The sequence below is a fragment of the Oncorhynchus clarkii genome, chromosome 10, assembly GCF_045791955.1.
Source record: "Oncorhynchus clarkii lewisi isolate Uvic-CL-2024 chromosome 10, UVic_Ocla_1.0, whole genome shotgun sequence".
NCBI lineage: Eukaryota > Metazoa > Chordata > Actinopteri > Salmoniformes > Salmonidae > Oncorhynchus > Oncorhynchus clarkii.
The window spans coordinates 28,226,624-28,247,305 of record NC_092156.1 but is presented as its reverse complement, the minus strand read 5'-3'; positions in this window follow the sequence as shown (position 1 = coordinate 28,247,305).

Here is a 20,682-nt window from a genome sequence, read left to right as displayed (position 1 = left end):
TTTATTGGTAACTGTCTAAAAAAACTCAAGAGTATTTGGTATTTAATTAGGATCCCCATTAGTTGTTGAGAAAGTAGCAGCTATTTTTCCTGGGGTCAACACAAAACATGGAACAACATAATACAGAACATTAACAGACAATAACAGCTCGAGGACAGAACTACATTCATTTAAAAATGGCACATGTAGTCTACATATCAAGACATACACACAAACTATCTATGTCAAATAGAGGAGAGAAGTTGTGCCCGTGAGGTGTTGCTTTATCTGTTTTTTGAAAACAGGTTTGCTGTACATTTGAGCAACATGAGATGGAGGGGAGTTCCATGCAAATATTTCTCTATATAATACTGTTTGGTTTCTTGAATTTGTTCCTGGATTTGAGGACTGTGAAAAGAACCCTGGTGGCATGTATGGTGAGGTAAGTGTGTGTGTCCGAGCTGTGTGTCAGTTAACTATGCAAACTATTTGCTATTTTCAACACATTAATGTTTCTTATAAAAAAAGGAGTGTGCAGGCAGACTCTCCTCAACTCTTAGCCAAGAGAGACTAGCATGTTTAGTATTTATATTAGCTCTCTGATTACAATGAAGAGCAAGACGTGTTGCTCTGTTCTATGCCAGCTGCAGCTTAAACTTCTTACGGATGAAATCCCGTTAACGGGATCAAATTGACAACAGCCAGTGAAAGTGTAGGGCGCCAAATTCAAACAACAGAAATCTCATAATTAAAATTCCTCAAACATACAAGTATTATACACCATTTTAAAGATAATCTTGTTGTGAATCCTACCACAGTGTCCGATTTCAAAAAAGCTTTACAGCGAAAGCACCACAAACGATTATGTTAGGTCACCACCAACTCACAGAAAAACCCAGCCATTTTTCCAGCCAAAGAGAGGAGTCACAAAAAGCACAAATAGAGATAAAATGAATCACTAACCTTTGATTATCTTCATCAGATGACACTCATAGGACTTCATGTTACACAATACATGTATGTTTTGTTCGATAAAGTTCATATTTATATCCAAAAATCTAAGTTTACATTGGCGCGTTATGTTCAGTAATGTTTTGCTTCCAAAACATCCGGTGATTTTGCAGAGCCACATCAATTTACAGAAATACTCATCATAAATGTAGATGAAAATACAAGTGTTATACATGGAATTAAAGATATACTTCTCCTTAATGCAACCGCTGTGTCAGATTTCAAAAAAGCTTTACGGAAAAAGAACACCATGCAATAATCTGAGTACAGCGCTCAGACACCAAAACAAGCCATACCCGCCATGTTGTGGAGTCAACAGAAGTCAGAAATAGCATTATAAATATTCACTTACCTTTGATGATCTTCATCAGAATGCACTCCCAGGAATAGCAGTTTAACAATAAATGTTTGTTTTGTTCGATAAAGTCCATATTTTATGTCCAAATACCTCCTTTTTTATCACGCGTTTAGTTCACAAATCCAAATTCATGAGGCTTGAAAGACTTGAAAACCTACAAACCTCAGATTTCCCACTTCCTGGTTAGATTTATTTTCAGGTTTTTGCCTGCCATATGAGTTCTGTTATACTCACCGACATCATTCAAACAGTTTTAGAAACGTCAGAGTATTTTCTATCCAAATCTACAAATCATATGCATATTTTAGCTTCTAGGCCTGAGTAGCAGGCAGTTTACTCTGGGCACCTTCTTCATCCAAATTACTCAATACTGCCCCCCATCCATAAGAAGTTAATTAACTAGGTCTTCCTTAGCAGCACTTGACCACATGGCTGGACAATAATCAAGATGAGACAAAACTAGAGCCTGCAGGACTTGCTTTGTGGAGTGTAGTGTCAAACAATTACAGACATAACTCTCCCCATCTTTACAACCATTTAATTTACTGTATATGTTTTGATCATGACAGTTTACAATCTAAGGTATTACCATGTAATTTAGTCTTAGTCAACTTGTTCAACAGCCACACCATTAATTATCAGATTCAGCTGAGGTCTAGAGCTTAGGGAATGATTTGTACCAATACAATGCTCTTAGTTTTAGAGATATTCAGGACCAGTTTATTACTGGCCACCTATTCCAAAACTGACTGCAACTCCTTGTTAAGGGTTTCAGTGTCTTCATTAGCTGAGGTTGCTGACACGTATATGGTTGAATCAGCAGCATACATGGAAACAGATGCTTTGATAAATGCCAGTGGCATGTCATTGGTAAAAATAGAAAAAAAGTAGAGGGCCTAGAGAACTGCCCTGCGGTACACCACACCCTATGTACATGTTTGACATTAGAGAAGCTTCCTTTGAAGCCTCAATTAGATAGATAGCTCTGAATCTATGATGTGGCAGAGGTTGAAAAGTTATAAAACATAAGTTAACTCAACAACAAGTTATGGTCAGTAATATCAAAGGATGCACTGAAATCTAACAGTACAGCTCCCACAATCTTCATATTATCAATTTATGTCAACCAATCATCACTCATTTGTGTCAGTGCAGTACATGTTGAATGCCCTTCTCTATAAGCATGCTGAAAGTCTGTTGTCAATTTGTTTACAGAGAAATAGCATTGTATTCGGTCAAACAATTTTTCCAACAGTTGTCTAAGAGCTGGCAGCAAACTGATTGGCCTGCTGTTACAACCAGTAAAGGCCGCTTTACCACTCTTGGGTAGCGGAATAAATTTGGCTTCCCAACAGGCCTGACGACAAACACCTTTCTCTAGAATCAGATTAAAGATATGACAGACAGCAGTGGCCATAGAGTCAGCTACCATCCTCAGTAGCCTTCCATATCAGTTTTCAATGCCAGGAGGTTTGTCATTATTGATTGATAACAATCATTTTCCACCTGTCCCACACTAACTTTACAAAATTCTTATTTACAATGCTGTTCTTTCATTATTTGTTTTTTATGCATGAATACGATGGCTCACTGTTCGTTGTTGGCATTTCCTGCTTAAGTTCACCTACTTTGCCAAAAAAGTAATCATCAAAATAAATGGCAACATCAAATGGTTTTGTGATGAATAAGCCATGTGATTTGATGACAGATTGATCATTGATATTTGCTTCATAATACAGTTTCTTCTTATTGTTAAGTTTAGTGACACATTTTCTCAATTTGCAGTAAATCAGCCAGTCAGATATGCAGCCAGACATATTAGCCACTCCTTTTGCCCCATCTTTTTCAACCATACAGTTTTTCAAATCCTCATCAATCCATGGAGCCTTAATAGTTCTAACAGTCAGTTCCTATGTTTATCAATAATTGTATCAAGTGCATCGTCTGGATGCTCGTTATTAATCACAGCAGCAAATCTTTTCACAGCAAAAATGTTTGTATGATCTCTTATACACTATTTTAGGCCCAGCTTTTGGAACCGTGGTTCTCTTAGATATAGCCTAAAAATAATGATGACTGCATCCAATGAGTATGGATAAAGCTTTTTGAACAGAATTCTGCAGTATTAGTAAAAATGTGATCAATACATGTGGATGATCTTGTTCCTGTAGTGTTTGTTAACACCATGGTGGGTTGATTAATAACCTGAACCAGATTACAGGTGCTAGTTACAGTGAGAAGCTTCCTCTTGAGAGGACAGATTACATCACATACACTATCAAGCATTCCACGCACATTATTTAGATACTGACTGTTAGTACTTGGTGGCTTATAGCAACACCCGAAAAGAATAGGCTTTAGATGAAGCAGGTGAACCTGCAGCCACTGTACTTCAATAGAACTTGACATGAGATATTTTCTAAGCATTACTGCGAAATGGCTCTGAATACACAGTGCCTATCGGAAAGTGTTCAGACCCCTTCCCCTTTTGCACATGATGTTATGTTACAGCCTTATTCTAAAATTGATTAAATGTATTGTTTTCCTTGTGAATCTACATACAATACCCCACAATGACAAGCAAAAACAGGTTTTTAGAAAGAAAAAAATATATATACCTTATTTACATAAGTATTCAGACCCTTTGCTATGAGACTAGAAATTGAGCTCAGGTGCATCTTGTTTCCATTGATCATCCTTGAGACATTTCTACAACTTGATTGGAGTCCACCTGTGCTAAATTGAATTGATTGGACATGATTTGGAAAGGCACACACCTGTCTATATAAAGTCACACAGTTGAGAGTGCATGTCAGAGAAAGAAAACAAGCCATGAGGTCCAAGGAATTGTCCGTAGAGATCCAAGACAGGATTGTGTCGAGGCACAGATCTGGGGAATGGTACCAAAACATTTCTTCAGCATTGAAGGTCCCCAAGAACACAGTGGTCTCCATCATTCTTAAATGGAAGAAGTTTGGAACCACCAAGACTCTTCCTAGAGCTTGTTGGGGAGAAGGGCCTTGGTCAGGAAGGTGACCAAGGACCCAATGGTCACTCTGACAGAGCTCCAGAGTTCCTCTGTGGAGATGGGAGAACCTTCCAGAAGGACAACCACCTCTGCAGTACTCCACCAATCAGGCCTTTATGGTAGAGTGGCCAGATGGAAGCCACTCGTCAGTAAAAGGCACATGAAAGCCCACTTGGAGTTTGCCGAAAGGCACCTTAAGGACTCTAAGACCATGAGAAACAATATTCTCTGGTCTGAGGAAATCAAGATTTAAGTCTTTGTCCTGAAAGCCAAGCATCACGTCTGGAGGAAACCTGGCACCATCCCTACAGTGAAGCATGGTGGTGGTAGCATCATGCTGTGGGGTTGTTTTTCAGCGGCAGGAACTGGGAGACTAGTCAGGATTGAGGGAAAGATGAACGGAGCAAAGTACAGAGAGATCCTTGATGAAAACCTGCCCCAGAGCACTCAGGACCACAGACTGGTGGTGACTGTTCACCTTCCAACAGGACAATGACCCTAAGCACACAGCCAAGACAATGCAGGAGTGGCTTCAGGACTTGAGTGGCCACATTCAGAAACTTGTCCCAAAGCCACTCCTGTGATGTATAGCAACACCTCCCCATAAGCATGTTATATCATTATATTGCTACTGCTGTATCATCAAAGGAATTTTCTCAGAAATTGCTCAAATATGAATGTTATCAGATAAGTAAGTTATTGATTTCATTAACCTTATATCTTAGGCTACATATATAATTATGGGCTATATATGGGCTATTTTCAGCCCTTTGCTGGGTAGCTTCTCAGAGATAGACATAATATTGAAAAGAACAACAAAAAAGAACAACAAAAAAATATACATTTAGTTGTCATTTAATCAGTGGATGTGTGTATGCTGCTGGGTTCAAGCTACAGACCCATAGACTTGGCTCTCTCATCGCTTACAGGCTTTTGGGAGGGAGGGAGCAAGACCCCTGCTTGTTTCACGTTTGTATACATGGGAAATGACGATGTCTGCTCTGAAACAATAAAAATGCACCATATTGAGTTCAAATCAAATGACATGTTATTGGTCACATACACATACTTAGCAGATGTTATTGCGAATGTAGCGAAATGCTTGTGTTCCTAGCTCCAGTAATATCTAACAATTCACAACAATACACACAAATCTAAAGTAAAAGAATGGAGTTAAGAAAGATATAAGCATTAGGATGAGCAATGTCAGAGTGGCATTGACTAAAATACAGTAGAATAGAAACAGTATATACATATGAAATGTGTATAGCAGTGTGTAAACATTATTAAAGTGACTAGTGTTCCATTATTAACGTGACCCATATCTATGTATATAGGGCAGTAGCCTCTAAGGTGTAGGGTTGAGTAACCGGGTGGTAGCCGGCTAGTGATGGCTATTTAACAGTCTGATGGCCTTTAACAGTCTGATAGAAGCTGTGTTTCAGTCTCTCGGTCCCAGCTTTCATGCACCTGTACTGACCTCGCCTTCTGGATTGTAGCGGGGTGAACAGGACGTGGCTCGGGTGGTTGATGTCCTTGATAATCTTTTTGGCCTTCTTGTGACATCGGGTGCTGTAAGGTGTTCTGGAGGGAAGGCAGTGTAACCCTGGTGATGTGTGGGGCAGACCGCACCACCCTCTGGAGAGCCCTTCGGTTGTGGGCAGTAAAGTTGCCGTACCAAGCGATGATACAGCCCAACAGGATGCTCTCAATTGTGCATCTGCATCAGCTTGTGAAGGTGTTAGGGGCCAAGCCAAATTTCTTCAATCACCTGAGGTTGAAGAGGCGTTGTTGCGCCTTCTTCACCACAATGTCTGTGATGTGTACGCTGAGGAACTTGAAGCTTTTCACCTTCTCCACTGCGGTCCCGTCGATGTGGATAGGGGCATGCTCTCTCTGCTGTTTCCTGAAGTCCACGATCAGCTCCTTTGTTTTGTTGATGTTGAGGGAGAGGTTATTTTCCTGGCACCACTCCGCCAGGGCCCTCACCTCCTCCCTGTAGGCTTTCTCGTCATTGTTGGTAATCATGCCTACAACTGTTGTGTCATCTGCAAACTTGATGACTGAGTTGGAGTCATGCGTGGCCACGCAGTAATGGGTGAACAGGGAGTACAGGAAGGGGCTGAGCATGCACCCTTGTGGGGCCCCTGTGTTGAGGATCAGTGAAGTGGAGGTGTTGTTTCCTACCTTCACCACCTGGGGGTGGCCCATCAGGAAGTCCTGGACCCAGTTGCACAGGGTGGGGATAAGACCCAGAGCCCCGAGATTAATGATGAACTTGGAGGGTACTATGGTGTTGAAGGCTGAGCTATAGTCAATGAACAGCATTGTTACATAGGTATTCCTCTTGTCCAGATGGGACAGGGCAGTGTGGATCTATTGGGGCGGTATGCAAATTGAAGTGGGTCTAGAGTGTCAGGTCATGTAGAGGTCCTTAACTAGCCTCTCAAAGCACTTCATGATGACAGAAGTGAGTGCTATGGGGTGATAGTAATTTAGTTCAGTTACCTTTGCTTTCTTGGGTACAGGACAAATGTTGGACATATTGAAGCAAGTGGGGACAGCAAATCAAATCAAATTTATTTATATAGCCCTTCTTACATCAGCTGATATATCAAAGTGCTGTACAGAAACCCAGCCTAAAACCCCCAAACAGCAAGCAATGCAGGTGTAGAAGCACGGTGGCTAGGAAAAACTCCCTAGAAAGGCCAAAACCTAGGAAGAAACCTAGAGAGGAACCAGGCTATGAGGGGTGGCCAGTCCTCTTCTGGCTGTGACGGGTGGGGATTATAACAGAACATGGCCAAGATGTTCAAATATTCATAAATTACCGGCATGGTCAAATAATAATAATCACAGTAGTTGAAGAGGGTGCAACAAGTCAGCACCTCAGGAGTAAATGTCAGATCATTGAGAGTATCTCTACCACTCCTGCTGTCTCTAGAGAGTTGAAAACAGCAGGTCTGGGACAGGTAGCACGTCCGGTGAACAGGTCAGGGTTCCATAGCCACAGGCAGAACAGTTGAAACTGTAGCTGCAGCACGGCCAGGTGGACTGGGGACAGCAAGGAGTCATCATGCCAGGTAGTCCTTAGGCATGGTCCAAGTGACACACCCCTCCTAGGGACGGCATGGAAGAGCACCAGTAAGCCAGTGACTCAGCCCCTGTAATAGGGTTAGAGGCAGAGAATCCCAGTGGAGAGAGGGGAACCGGCCAGGCAGAGACAGCAAGGGCGGTTCGTTGCTCCAGAGCCTTTCCGTTCACCTTCACACTCCTGGGACAGACTACACTCAATCAAATGACCCACTGAAGAGATGAGTCTTCAGTAAAGACTTAAAGGTTGAGACCGAGTCTGTGTCTCTCACATGGGTAGACAGACCATTCCATAAAAATGGAGCTCTATAGGAGAAAGCCCTGCCTCCAGCTGTTTGCTTAGACATTCTAGGGACAATTAGGAGGCCTGTGTCTTGTGACCGTAGCGTATGTGTACGTGTGTACGGCAGGAACAAATCGGAAAGATAGGTAGGAGCAAGCCCATATAATGCTTTGTTGGTTAGCAGTAAAACCTTGAAATCAGCCCTTGCCTTAACAGGAAGCCAGTGTAGGGAGGCTAGCATTGGAGTAATATGATCACATTTTTTGGTTCTAGTCAGGATTCTAGCAGCCGTATTTAGCACTAACTGAAGTTTATTTAGTGCTTTATCCGGGTAGCCGGAAAGTATAGCATTGCAGTAGTCTAACCTAGAAGTAACAAAAGCATGGATTAATTTTTCTGCGTAATGTTTGGACAGAAAGTTTCAGAGTTTTGCAATGTTACGTAGATGGAAAAAAGCTGTCCTTGAAACAGTCTTGATATGTTCGTCAAAAGAGAGATCAGGGTCCAGAGTAACGCCGAGGTCCTTCACAGTTTTATTTGAGACGATTGTACAAACATCAAGATTAATTTTCAGATTCACCAGAAGATGTGTTTGTTTCTTGGGACCTAGAACAAGCATCTCTGTTTTGCCCGAGTTTAAAAGTAGAATGTTTGCAGCCATCCACTTCCTTATGTCTGAAACACAGGCTTCTAGCGAGGGCAATTTTGGGGCTTCACCATGTTTCATTGAAATGTACAGCTGTGTGCATCCACATAGCAGTGAAAGTGAACATTATGTTTTCGAATGACATCACCAAGAGGTAAAATATATAGTGAAAACAATAGTGGTCCTAAAACGGAGTCTTGAGGAACAGCAACATTTACCGTTGATTTGTCAGAGGACAAACCATTCACAGAGACAAATGGATATCTTTCCGACAGATAAGATCTAAACCAGGCCCGAACTTGTCCGTGCAGACCAATTTGGGCTTCCAATCTCTCCAAAAGAATGTGGTGATCGATGGTATCAAAAGCAGGTATCAGCAGGTATCAAAAGCAGGTATCAGAGCCTCGGTCTGATGCCATTAAAATGTAATTTACCACCTTCACAAGTGCAGTCACAGTGCTATAATGGGGTCTAAAACCAGACTGAAGAATTTCGTGTACATTGTTTGTCTTCAGAAAGGCAGTGAGTTGCCGCGCAACAGATTTTTCAAACATTTTAGAGAGAAATGGAAGATTCGATATAGGTCGTTAGTTTTTTATATTTTCTAGGTCAAGGTTGGCTTTTTCAAGAGAGGCTTTATTACTGCCACTTTTAGTGAGTTTGGTACACATCTGGTGGTTAGAGAGCCGTTTATTATGTTCACCATAGGAGGGCCAAGCACAGGAAGCAGCTCTTTCAGTAGTTTAGTTGGAATAGGGTCCAGTATGCAGCTTGAAGGTTTAGAGGCCATGATTATTTTCATCATTGTGTCAAGAGATACAGTACTAAAAGACTTGAGTGTCTCCCTTGATCCTCGGTCCTGGCACAGTTGTGCAGACTCAGGACAACTGAGCTGTGGAGGAATACGCAGATTTAAAGTCCGTAATTTGCTTTCTAATGATCATGATCTTTTCCTCAAAGAAGATCATGAATTCATTACTGCTGAAGTGAAAGCCATCCTCTCTTGGGGAATGCTGCTTTTTAGTTAGGTTTGCAACAGTATCAAAAATACATTTCAGATTGTTCTTATTTTCCTCAATTAAGTTGGAAAAATAGAATGATCGAGCAGCAGTGAGGGCTCTTCGATACTGCACGGTACTGTCCTTCCAAGCTGGTCGGAAGACTTCCAGTTTCGTGTGGCGCCATTTCCGTTCCAATTTTCTGGAAGCTTGCTTCAGAGCTCGGGTATTTTCTGTATACCAGGGAGCTGGTTTCTTATGACAAATGTTTTTCGTTTTTAGGGGTGCAACTGCATCTAAGGTATTACGCAAGGTTAAATTGAGTTCCTCAGTTAGGTGGTTTACTGATGATTTTTGACCTCTGACGTCCTTGGGTAGGCAGAGGGAGTCTGGAAGGGCATCAAGGAATCTTTGGGTTGTCTGAGAATTTATAGCACGACTTTTGATGCTCCTTGGTTGGGTCTGAGCAGATTATTTGTTGCGATTGCAAACGTAATAAAATGGTGGTCCGATAGTTCAGAGTTATGAGGAAAAACATTAAGATCCACAACATTATTCCACATTGATTCTGAAAGCCTTTTGGAGTGGGTCTGTGGACTTTTCCATGTGAATATTAAAGTCACCAAAAATTTGACTATTATCTGCTATGACTACAAGGTCCAATAGGAATTCAGGGAACTCAGTGAGGAACGCTGTATATGGCCCAGGAGGCCTGGAAACAGTAGCTATAAAAAGTGATTAGGTAGGCTGCAAAGATTTCATGACTAGAAGTTCAAAAGACGAAAACTTCGGGGGGGGGGGTTGTAAATTGACATTTGCTATCGTAAATGTTAGCAACACCTCCGCCGTCGCGGGATGCACAGGGGATATGGTCACTAGTGTAACCAGGAGGTGAGGCCTCATTTAACAGAGTAAATTAATCAGGCTTAAGCCATGTTTCAGTCAGGCCAATCACATCAAAATTATGATCAGTGATTAGTTCATTGACTATAACTGCCTTAGAAGTGAGGGATCTAACATTAAGTAGCCCTATTTTGAGATGTGAGGTATCACGATCTCTTTCAATAATGGCAGGAATGGAGGAGGTCTTTATTCTAGTGAGATTGCTAAGGCGAACACCGCCATGTTTAGTTTTGCCCAACCTAGGTCGAGACACGGTCTCAATGGGGATAGCTGAGCTGACTACACTAAGCTGGCAGGCTGGCTAACAGCCTGCTGCCTGGCCTGCACCCTATTTCATTGTGGAGATAGGGGAGTTAGAGCCCTGTCTATGTTCGTAGATAAGATGAGCGCACCCCTCCAGCTAGGATGGAGTCCGTCACTCTTCAACAGGCCAGGCTTGGTCCTGTTTGTGGGTGAGTCCCAGAAAGATGTCCAATTATCTACAAATTCTATCTTTTGGGAGGGGCAGAAAACATGTTTCAACCAGCAATTGACTTGTGAGACTCTGCTGTAGATCTCATCACTCCCCCTAACTGGGAGGGTGCCAGAGACAATTACTCGATGCCGACACATCTTTCTAGCTGATTTACACGCTGAAGCTATGTTGCGTTTGGTGACCTCTGACTGTTTCATCCTAACATCGTTGTTGCCGACGTGAATAACAATATCTCTATACTCTTTACACTCGCCAGTTTTAGCTTTAGCCAGCACCATCTTCAGATTCGCCTGGTAAACAGTGTATGATCCCATGGTAAACAGCGTATGATCACTGGATGATTCGTTTTAAGTGTAATACTGTGGGTAATGGAGTCGCCAATGACTAGGGTTTTCAATTTGTCAGAGCTAATGGTGGGAGCCTTCGGCGTCTCAGACCCCTTAACCGGAGGAGTATAGACCAGAGAAGGCTCGGCCTCTGACTCCGACTTGCTGCTTAATGGGGAGAATCGGCTGAATGAGCGAAATCGGTTGAGCATTCCTACAGCATTTCCCTCCAGAAGCCACAAGAAAGTTGTCCGTCTGCGGGGCCCGTGCGAGGAGATTTATACTAACGTTATTATCTGTACTTACTGGTGGCACAGACGCTGTTTCATCCTTTCCTACATTGAAATTTACCATTGCCTAACAATTGCGTCTGAACCTGGGCTTGCAGCACAGCTATCCTCGCCGTAAGACGATTGTTCGCCTGTATATTATGAGTACAGCGACTGCAATTAGAAGGCATCATGTTAATGTTACTACTTAGCTTCGGCTGTTGGAAGTCCTGATGAACCATGTCCAGATAAAACATCCGGAGTGAAAAAGTTGAATGAAAAAAGTTGTTTGAGGGAAAGACAAAAAATATAAACGGTCATTAAAAAGTAAAAACTGTAAAGTTACCAGGTAGCAAGTTCATTCACACTGTTTGGCCAGTGTGTGGCTTCAGGCTCAGCAGACTGAGATAGGGAGAGATTCAATATGTTCGTAAACACTCCAGCCAGCTGGTCTGTGCATGCTCTGAGGACACGGCTAGGGATGCTGTCTGGGTGGGCAGCCTTGCGAGGGTTAACACATTTAAATGTCTTACTCATGTCGGAAACAGCGAACGAGAGCCCACAGTCCTTGGGAGCGGGCCGCGTCAGTGGCACTGTGTTATCCTCAAAGCAGGTGAATAAGTTGTTTAACTTGTCCGGGAGCAAGACGTCGGTGTTCGCGACGTGGCTGGTTTTCCTTATAGGAAGGGATGAGGAAAATGGCGTCACAATCTGATTTTGTAATATGGTCTGCATTTGACTGTGAGGTATTCTAGATCGGGTGAACAAAAGGAGTTGAGTTTCTTTACCTTTCTTCTTCCCAGAGAGTTCTTTATTCCTGTCTGTGCAATGTACTGAGAATACATCTGGCTGTATGGGCGGGGACAGTATATCCGGAGAGAGCCATGATTTTGTGAAACAGAGTATGTTACAGTCCCTGATGTTTCTTTGGAAGGAGATCCTCGCCCTGAGCTTGTGTACTTTATTGTCCAGAGACTGAACATTAGCGAGTAATATACTCGTAAGCGGTGGATGGTGTGCATACCTCCTCCTGAGTCACACTAGAAGTCCACCCCGATTACCTCTTCTCCGCCGGCAGCGTCTTGGAGCAGCCTCTGGGATAAGTTAAATAACACATGTAATAACACAAAAAACTTTCTGGTCTAATAATGTATGAAATAACACACAAATAAACAAAATACTGTAAAGTTGCAAGTTGCTTAGGAACTAGAAGCAGAGCTGCCATGTCTGTCGGCGCCATCTTGAGATGCATGACCAATTGTAATCATCATTATTTGGGATATGGTGGCCATTGGCCCACTTTACCCCATGACCATTGACTCAACTTACCCTGGTGTCATGACGTTGCCCTCTTTGGATACAGTGAGCACCATCCCCCTCTCTGTGCACCATTCCCCTCTCTCTCTCTCTCCTACACCCAGGCTGCTGTTAGGCAGGTTATAAATCCCTGGAGGAGATTCTTCCTCATGGCCAGACATTATAGAGAGAGAGAGTGTGTTTTCATAGAGATAACAAAGGAACTTCTTCCACCTCACAGAACTTGAGAACTGAACAATACTCATGTTCTGGAGAATGTATAAACAGTCTGTGAAGTAACCAGCTACGAACTGGTCCGTTTGGTACAATTTTGTGAAACTCATGAGAGACAATACAGCCACATTACCATAACCCTGTTTATACAAGAATCTCAGTTGGGAGGCTTGCAATTGTTGTATAAAATGAATGAGTAAAGATTAAACTAATTGTGAAATTATGTAATGTGATTTTAAACTGTTTAATGAAGGAAACTCCAATTCCCTTTGGAGTTGAACTAAATCATAGGCCCACCCCATGAGCACAGACATTGATCTGGCGTCATGGGACAGCCCCTTTCTGCTCTTCCGAATTTAACCCCCACCTTGGGAATTTATCTTCAGACCATGCTTCTCTCAATTCCAAGAGGGATAAGGTTTGAGTAGAGACCAAGCTTACCTCAATTACGAGAGCGAGAGGGCTAAGGTTTGAGCCCATTGCTGAATTCTTAACCATACCACGTGGTTCAACTTTGAGACTATCGAACCAACAGAATAAGAACAAATCTTTGATACTAATTACTAGTCTGCAGCTAGGAATTTGGTATCATTGAACGCGAAGACCGACATCCGCCGAAACATCTATTCTATAACAACATTGCTGAATGTTACTCTGAACCATCCATTCTAACCACGGCAGAGAGAGAGAGGGCAGACAAACTCACCAACAGAAACACATCCAACAGAGATCACGACGACACACTGAGCGTAAATATATACATTGATTGCAATTATTCCCGAATGAGTGAGCATTCATGTGCAAAGGATTATCATTTCAATTGTTATAATATCAACTTTGTAGTGTCTTTTATCTTTCGCGCCCTCCTCCCGCCCTTTGTCTAACAAGCCGCCATGCCGGTTTAGCCCACTAGGGCACATTCCCCTATCATATCCTTGTAACCATTAGGAAAATTATAACTTTGTAATCTGAACATTTTCATTGGTGCCCCGACTTCCTAGTTAATTACATTCACATGTTAGTTTCAAATCAAATCAAATCAAATCAAATTGTATTTGTCACATACACATGGTTAGCAGATGTTAATGCGAGCGTAGCAAAATGCTTGTGCTTCTAGTTCCGACAATGCAGTAATAACCAACGAGTAATCTAACTAACAATTCCAAAACTACTACCTTATACACACAAGTGTAAAGGGATAAAGAATATATACATAAAGATATATGAATGAGTGATGGTACAGAACGACATAGGCAAGATGCAGTAGATGGTATCGAGTACAGTATATACATATGAGATGAGTATGTAAACAAAATGGCATAGTTTAAAGTTGCTAGTGATACATGTATTACATAAAGATGCGTAGATGATATAGAGTACAGTATATACGTAGACATATGAGGTGAATAATGTAGGGTATGTAAACATTATATTAAGTAGCATTGTTTAAAGTGGCTAGCGATATATTTTACATCAATTCCCATTATTAAAGTGGCTGGAGTTGAGTCAGTGTGTTGGCAGCAGCCACTCAATGTTAGTGGTGGCTGTTTAACAGTCTGATGGCCTTGAGATAGAAGCTGTTTTTCAGTCTCTCGGTCCCAGCTTTGATGCACCTCGCCTTCTGGATGATAGCGGGGTGAACAGGCAGTGGCTCGGGTGGTTGTTGTCCTTGATGATCTTTATGGCCTTCCTGTGACATCCGGTGGTGTAGGTGTCCTGGAGGGCAGGTAGTTTGCCCCCGGTGATGCGTTGTGCAGACCTCACTACCCTCTGGAGAGCCTTACGGTTGTGGGCGGAGAAGTTGCCGTACGATTGTGCATCTGTAGAAGTTTGTGAGTGCTTTTGGTGACAAGCCAAATTTCTTCAGCCTCCTGAGGTTGAAGAGGCGCTGCTGCGCCTTCTTCACGATGCTGTCTGTGTGGGTGGATTAATTCAGTTTGTCTGTGATGTGTACGCCGAGGAACTTAAAACTTACTACCCTCTCCACTACTGTTCCATCGATGTGGATAGGGGGGTGTTCCCTCTGCTGTTTCCTGATGTCCACAATCATCTCATTAGTTTTGTTGACATTGAGTGTGAGGTTATTTTCCTGACACCACACTCTGAGGGCCCTCACCTCCTCCCTGTAGGCCGTCTCGTCGTTGTTGGTTATCAAGCCTACCACTGTTGTGTCGTCCGCAAACTTGATGATTGAGTTGGAGGCGTGCGTGGCCACGCAGTCGTGGGTGAACAGGGAGTACAAGAGAGGGCTCAGAACGCACCCTTGTGGGGCCCCAGTGTTGAGGATCAGCGGGCTGGAGATGTTACCTACCCTCACCACCTGGGGGCGGCCCGTCAGGAAGTCCAGTACCCAGTTGCACAGGGCGGGGTCGAGACCCAGGGTCTCGAGCTTGATGACGAGTTTGGAGGGTACTATGGTGTTAAATGCTGAGCTGTAGTCGATGGACAGCATTCTCACATAGGTATTCCTCTTGTCCAGATGGGTTAGGGTTGAGATTGCATCGTCTGTGGACCTATTTGGGCGGTAAGCAAATTGGAGTGGGTCTAGGGTGTCAGGTAGGGTGGAGGTGCTATTGTCCTTGACTAGTCTCTCAAAGCACTTCATGATGACGGAAGTGAGTGCTATGGGGCGGTAGTCGTTTAGCTCAGTTACCTTAGCTTTCTTGGGAACATGAACAATGGTGGCCCTCTTGAAGCATGTGGGAACAGCAGACTGGGATAGGGATTGATTGAATATGTCCGTAAACACACCAGCCAGCTGGTCTGCGCATGCTCTGAGGGCGCGGCTGGGGATTCCATCTGGGCCTGCAGCCTTGCGAGGGTTAACACATTTAAATGTTTTACTCACCTCGGCTGCAGTGAAGGAGAGTCCGCATGTTTTGGTTGCGGGCCGTGTCAGTGGCACTGTATTGTCCTCAAAGCGGGCAAAAAAGTTATTTAGTCTGCCTGGGAGCAAGGCATCCTGGTCCGTGACTGGGCTGGTTTTATTTTTGTAATCCGTGATTGACTGTAGACCCTGCCACATATCTCTTGTGTCTGAGCCGTTGAATTGTGATTCTACTTTGTCTCTATATTGACGCTTAGCTTGTTTGATTGCCTTGCGGAGGGAATAGCTACTAGCTACACTGTTTGTATTCGGTCATGTTTCCGGTCACCTTGCCCTGATTAAAAGCAGAGGTTCGCGCTTTCAGTTTCACACGAATGCTGCCATCAATCCACGGTTTCTGGTTTGGGAATGTTTTAATCGTTGCTATGGGAACGACATCTTCAGCGCACGTTCTAATGAACTCGCTCACCGAATCAGCGTATTCGTCAATGTTGTTGTTTGACGCAATATGAAACATATCCCATTCCAGTTTAATCATGTAATAATCATTACAGAGAATTTATTTGATAAAAATGGTTTAATGATGCCAAAGCCGATGTACAAAACAATATTAAACTTTTTTACTTTGGTTTAGAAGCACCATGAAACCTATAACACATCAATTTGTCAGGATTCATTTTTTGGACCTAATTTACCGTAATTTCCGGACTATAAGCCGCTACTTTTTTCCCACGCTTTGAACCTTGCGGTTTATACAATGACGCAGCTAATTTATGGATTTTTCCCGCTTTCACAAGATTCATGCCGCCAAAAAACTGAGCACCGTCACATAATGTGACGTAAATCAAGTGCGCTCAAACTTCCCATCATTCTGATTACGGTAGTCATTTTGTCACCCTCATCATGGCAAAGACACGGAGAAATGCATATGATGCAGCTTTCAAGTTGAAGGCGATCGATCTGGCTGTTGGAAAACGAAATAGAGCTGCTGACAGCGTGGAGCATTGTCAAAAAATCCACTATCATCAACGGGTTTCGAAAGGCTGGACTGCTTCGTGTTGAAGAGGGCAGCGATCCAACATCGGATGAAGCAATTCTGAGGCTATTCAACTCCGACACCGAAGGAGATGACTTCAGTGGTTTCAGTGCACAGGAGGAGGAAGATAGTGACCAATGACTTTCTTGGTAGGCTACTGTTTACTGCAATTTTTTTCATTTTTGTTACAAGCCGTGTTTCGTTAAAGCCTATTTATTTTTGTTACAAGTCGTGTTTTGTTTAAAGGCTGTGTAAATTTGTTTCAATGTACCGGTAGGCACCTGCGGCTTATAGACATGTGCGGCTTATTTATGTACAAAATACATATTTAAAAAAAATTCAGTGGGTGCGTTTTTTATTCAGGTGCGCTTAATAGTCCGGAAATTACTGTACTTACCTACTTTTTCCATGTGGTTCCTTCACAGACTCCATGAAATGACCTCTTCCTAAATATTTGGTCAAATGACACATTTTGTGCATGGTTTAGATTTGAGTCATTTAGCAGACACTCTTATCCAGAGCAACTAGTGTTAAAAGTGTCTTGCTCAAGGCCCAGCGACAGATTTTTCACCTAGTCACCTTGGAGATTCAAACCAGCGACCTTTCAAACACTTGCTCAGTTCTCTTAACTGCTAGGCTACTTGCCATCTCCTCGAAACAAGGGGTGGCTCAACTAGCCCTTTGGCTCAACTTACCCCACAGTAGGTGCTCCTTCCAAGTTCTTGAATAGTTTAACATGGCGTGGCATCTGCCATAACCATTCTAAGATGTGTGTGTTGGTTTACGCACCATGACTTTACACTGCCAAGACAGATGAAAAGAGCTTGGATGATTTGCTAGCTAAAGAACAAGATAACAGAGGCTAAATTGCCTCCCGCCTAATGCTTTATGATAATGCAAGTTTATCTCTCATGAAGAAACAAGAACTCTCATGAATATTTGTGACAGTCATTTTTCTTTTATAGAAATAATTACTGTATGTACACATCATGACAAGGGCCAAGAGTTTTGTTTTAATTGTGTTTCTTCTTTTAGATGTTAAGATGGCCCCTATATACCAATATTTTCTGTGAACATCAATTGCCTTACACTCCCTAAAAGTACTGGTTGTCCCGAGTCATATGTGAGAAATCACCTATTAAATAGATGTTTTATTGTCACATACACCAGACAGGTGCAGTGAAATGTGTTTCACGGTTAGCCATAGTAGTACGGTGCTCCTGAAGCAAATTCGATTTTTCACCTTGTCAGCTCAGTTATTTGAACCAGTGGCGTTTTGGTGACTGGCCCAACACTCTAACCACTACGGTACCTGCCTCCTATTGCAAACAAACCTGTATGTTTCACAGACACAGGAAATAGGTTATCCAGACAAAGGAATGATTTCCTCTGCCTGTGACACTCACATCTGCACTTGCAAAAGTGCATATGAAACGGGTCAGTTTAGCGGATTCAATAATAGTAATTTCTTTGTGATGTTCTCAGATGGATTTATAGATCTCAACAGGAAAAAATACTACATCATTTAAAAAAATTGAAACAAGACCTCTTTGCCCCACTTTTGTTGAATAGGAAAATAATAATAAGATTTTTCATATTTTCATAATATTTGTACTATGTACTTGAGCTTGTGTTCTCAAAAGTGAGTACACCTCAGAAATGTATGAAAAAAATTACCAGAAAGGTGAGTTCTAGACCTTTCTAAAACTATGCAATATTACCAGTTATTCTTTATGGTCATCTCATGACAAATAATTACGGTTGAGTCTATTAGGCAGAATTTTTTTTTTGCCCTATCATTCAAAAGGTGTTGTTTCTTTCACCCCCTATCTTTCTTTAGCTTAAACATAGTTCTGTATGAAATGAAGATGCAGCAGTATATGACATACAGTATGTTTGGCTGTTGCAGTATATGCACAGTATATGCACAGTAAGAGTTTATGGTCCAGTGGGAATCTCTCATGCATTACTGTATAACAGAAATGTTACTCCGGTTGAAACTTAATGAAACTGAATGACTTTGATAAGAATTTGTGAAGAGTAAAGTGTGCCTCAAATTAATTGTACATGACCACACAAATAGTGGCTAGGCAGGTAGCCTAGTGGTTAGAGCATTAGAGTGCCATTTGCACACACTGTATATAGACTTTTTCTATTGTGTTATTGACTGTAAGTTTGTGTATTCCATGTGTAACTCAGTGTTGTTGTTTGTGTCGCACTGCTTCACTTTATCTTGGCCAGGTCGCAGTTGTAAATGAGAACTTGTTCTCAACTGGCCTACCTGGTTAAATAAAGGTTAAATAAAAAAGTACAAATTGGCCCAGTAACCAGAAGGTTGCTGGATCAAATCCCTGAACTGACAAGGTAAAAAATATGTTGTTCTGTCCCTGAGCAATGCAGTTCACCCACTGTTCCCTGGGCGCCATAGATGTCGATTATGGCAGCCCCCCGTACCTCTGATTCAGAGGGGTTGCATTCAGTTGTACAATTGACTAGGTATCCCTAATTGCATACACTGAAAAAATGTAAGATTCTCTAATGGTTCTTCCAAGGCTCTAACAGCAAAGTGCAGTCAAAAAAATAGATTTTCCTGTGTTTACTATATATTTCTACGCTATGAGGTTGGAATAATATTGTGAAAATAATGGTAATTCCCTTTTAGTGTAAGAGCTGCTTGAAAAGACTGCCTGAAATTCCAGCTTGTTTTCGTGGGATGTTGTTTTTGCCTGCCTGGTGACAGAAGCTAAGAAGCCATTTTTGTTTATTTTTAACCATTTTAATTGAAAACAATTACACTAATGTACTGAGTTGTTACCCAGAAATGATTTGATATTGAGATTTCAAAAACCCGGCTGCATTGGACCTTTAAGGTTCTTTGGATAACTTTTGCCCGATAAAGAACCGTTGAGTTAAGTGTGGGGTTCTTGATGTGGCATCGCGTTTCTTCAAAATTCTAAAAGGTTCTTGAAATGTATGGAAGCCTGCAGATGTGTCCCTTTCATAGCACACAGCAAATTGGCTAGTGTTAACTAGTGTTGATTTTTCAGTGTAATATTTCTAGAGTTGATTCAAGATTCAAATTAACACTGTAAAGAGTTAAATTAACACTCAGTGATGTAAAATAACCCCAGTGTAGGTGTTAATAACCACAATTGAACCAAAACCATGTCCATTGTTATCATATTTCCAAGCATGGTCTATTGCATGTAGATTTGTTGAATTGTTTGACTTAATATCTATGTTTTTGCATGTACATTGATTGATGAATTAATCTTATGCTGCTCAAATATAAATAACATACATTTTTCTAAACTATTCTAATCTGTTACTTGGACTTATTGCACCCGAAAATGGTTATTGCAGTTTGGATGTTTAAGGAAGTCTCATAGCTTAGTCTTCCCAACCTCGGCAGTCATTCTGAATGCATGTTATAAAAATGAAAAATGTTGGATATCCCTACTCTGGCTGGATTCCAATAGGAATTATGCACCACTTTGCAAGCCAGCATAATGTGATTTGCAGGCCTGATGTGGCCTGTAAACTATACTTTTCTGGCCACTGTAATAGTGTGAAACCAGGCCCTCAAAAGAAGGCCTTATGAAATATGAATTGTATTGTCTTGAAGAATAACATTTTAATTTTAATTTTAACATATTCACTTAGAATTCCACTTGTTGAAGGCCACAGGACTGAAAATTCATGAATGCAACAACCATGTGTCTCTCACTTGCAAAAACAGTCATGGGTGCTACTGATAACTCAAAAAAATCACTCCAAATGCATCCTGGACAATATGCTTAAAAAACTACAGGAGGGCTTTTCAATTCCGGTCCTGGAGGGCCAAAACATTTCTGGCTTTGGATTTTTGTATGGTTCTTCAAAGAACCATCCCATTTATGGTTCTTAAGAGACCCTAAAAT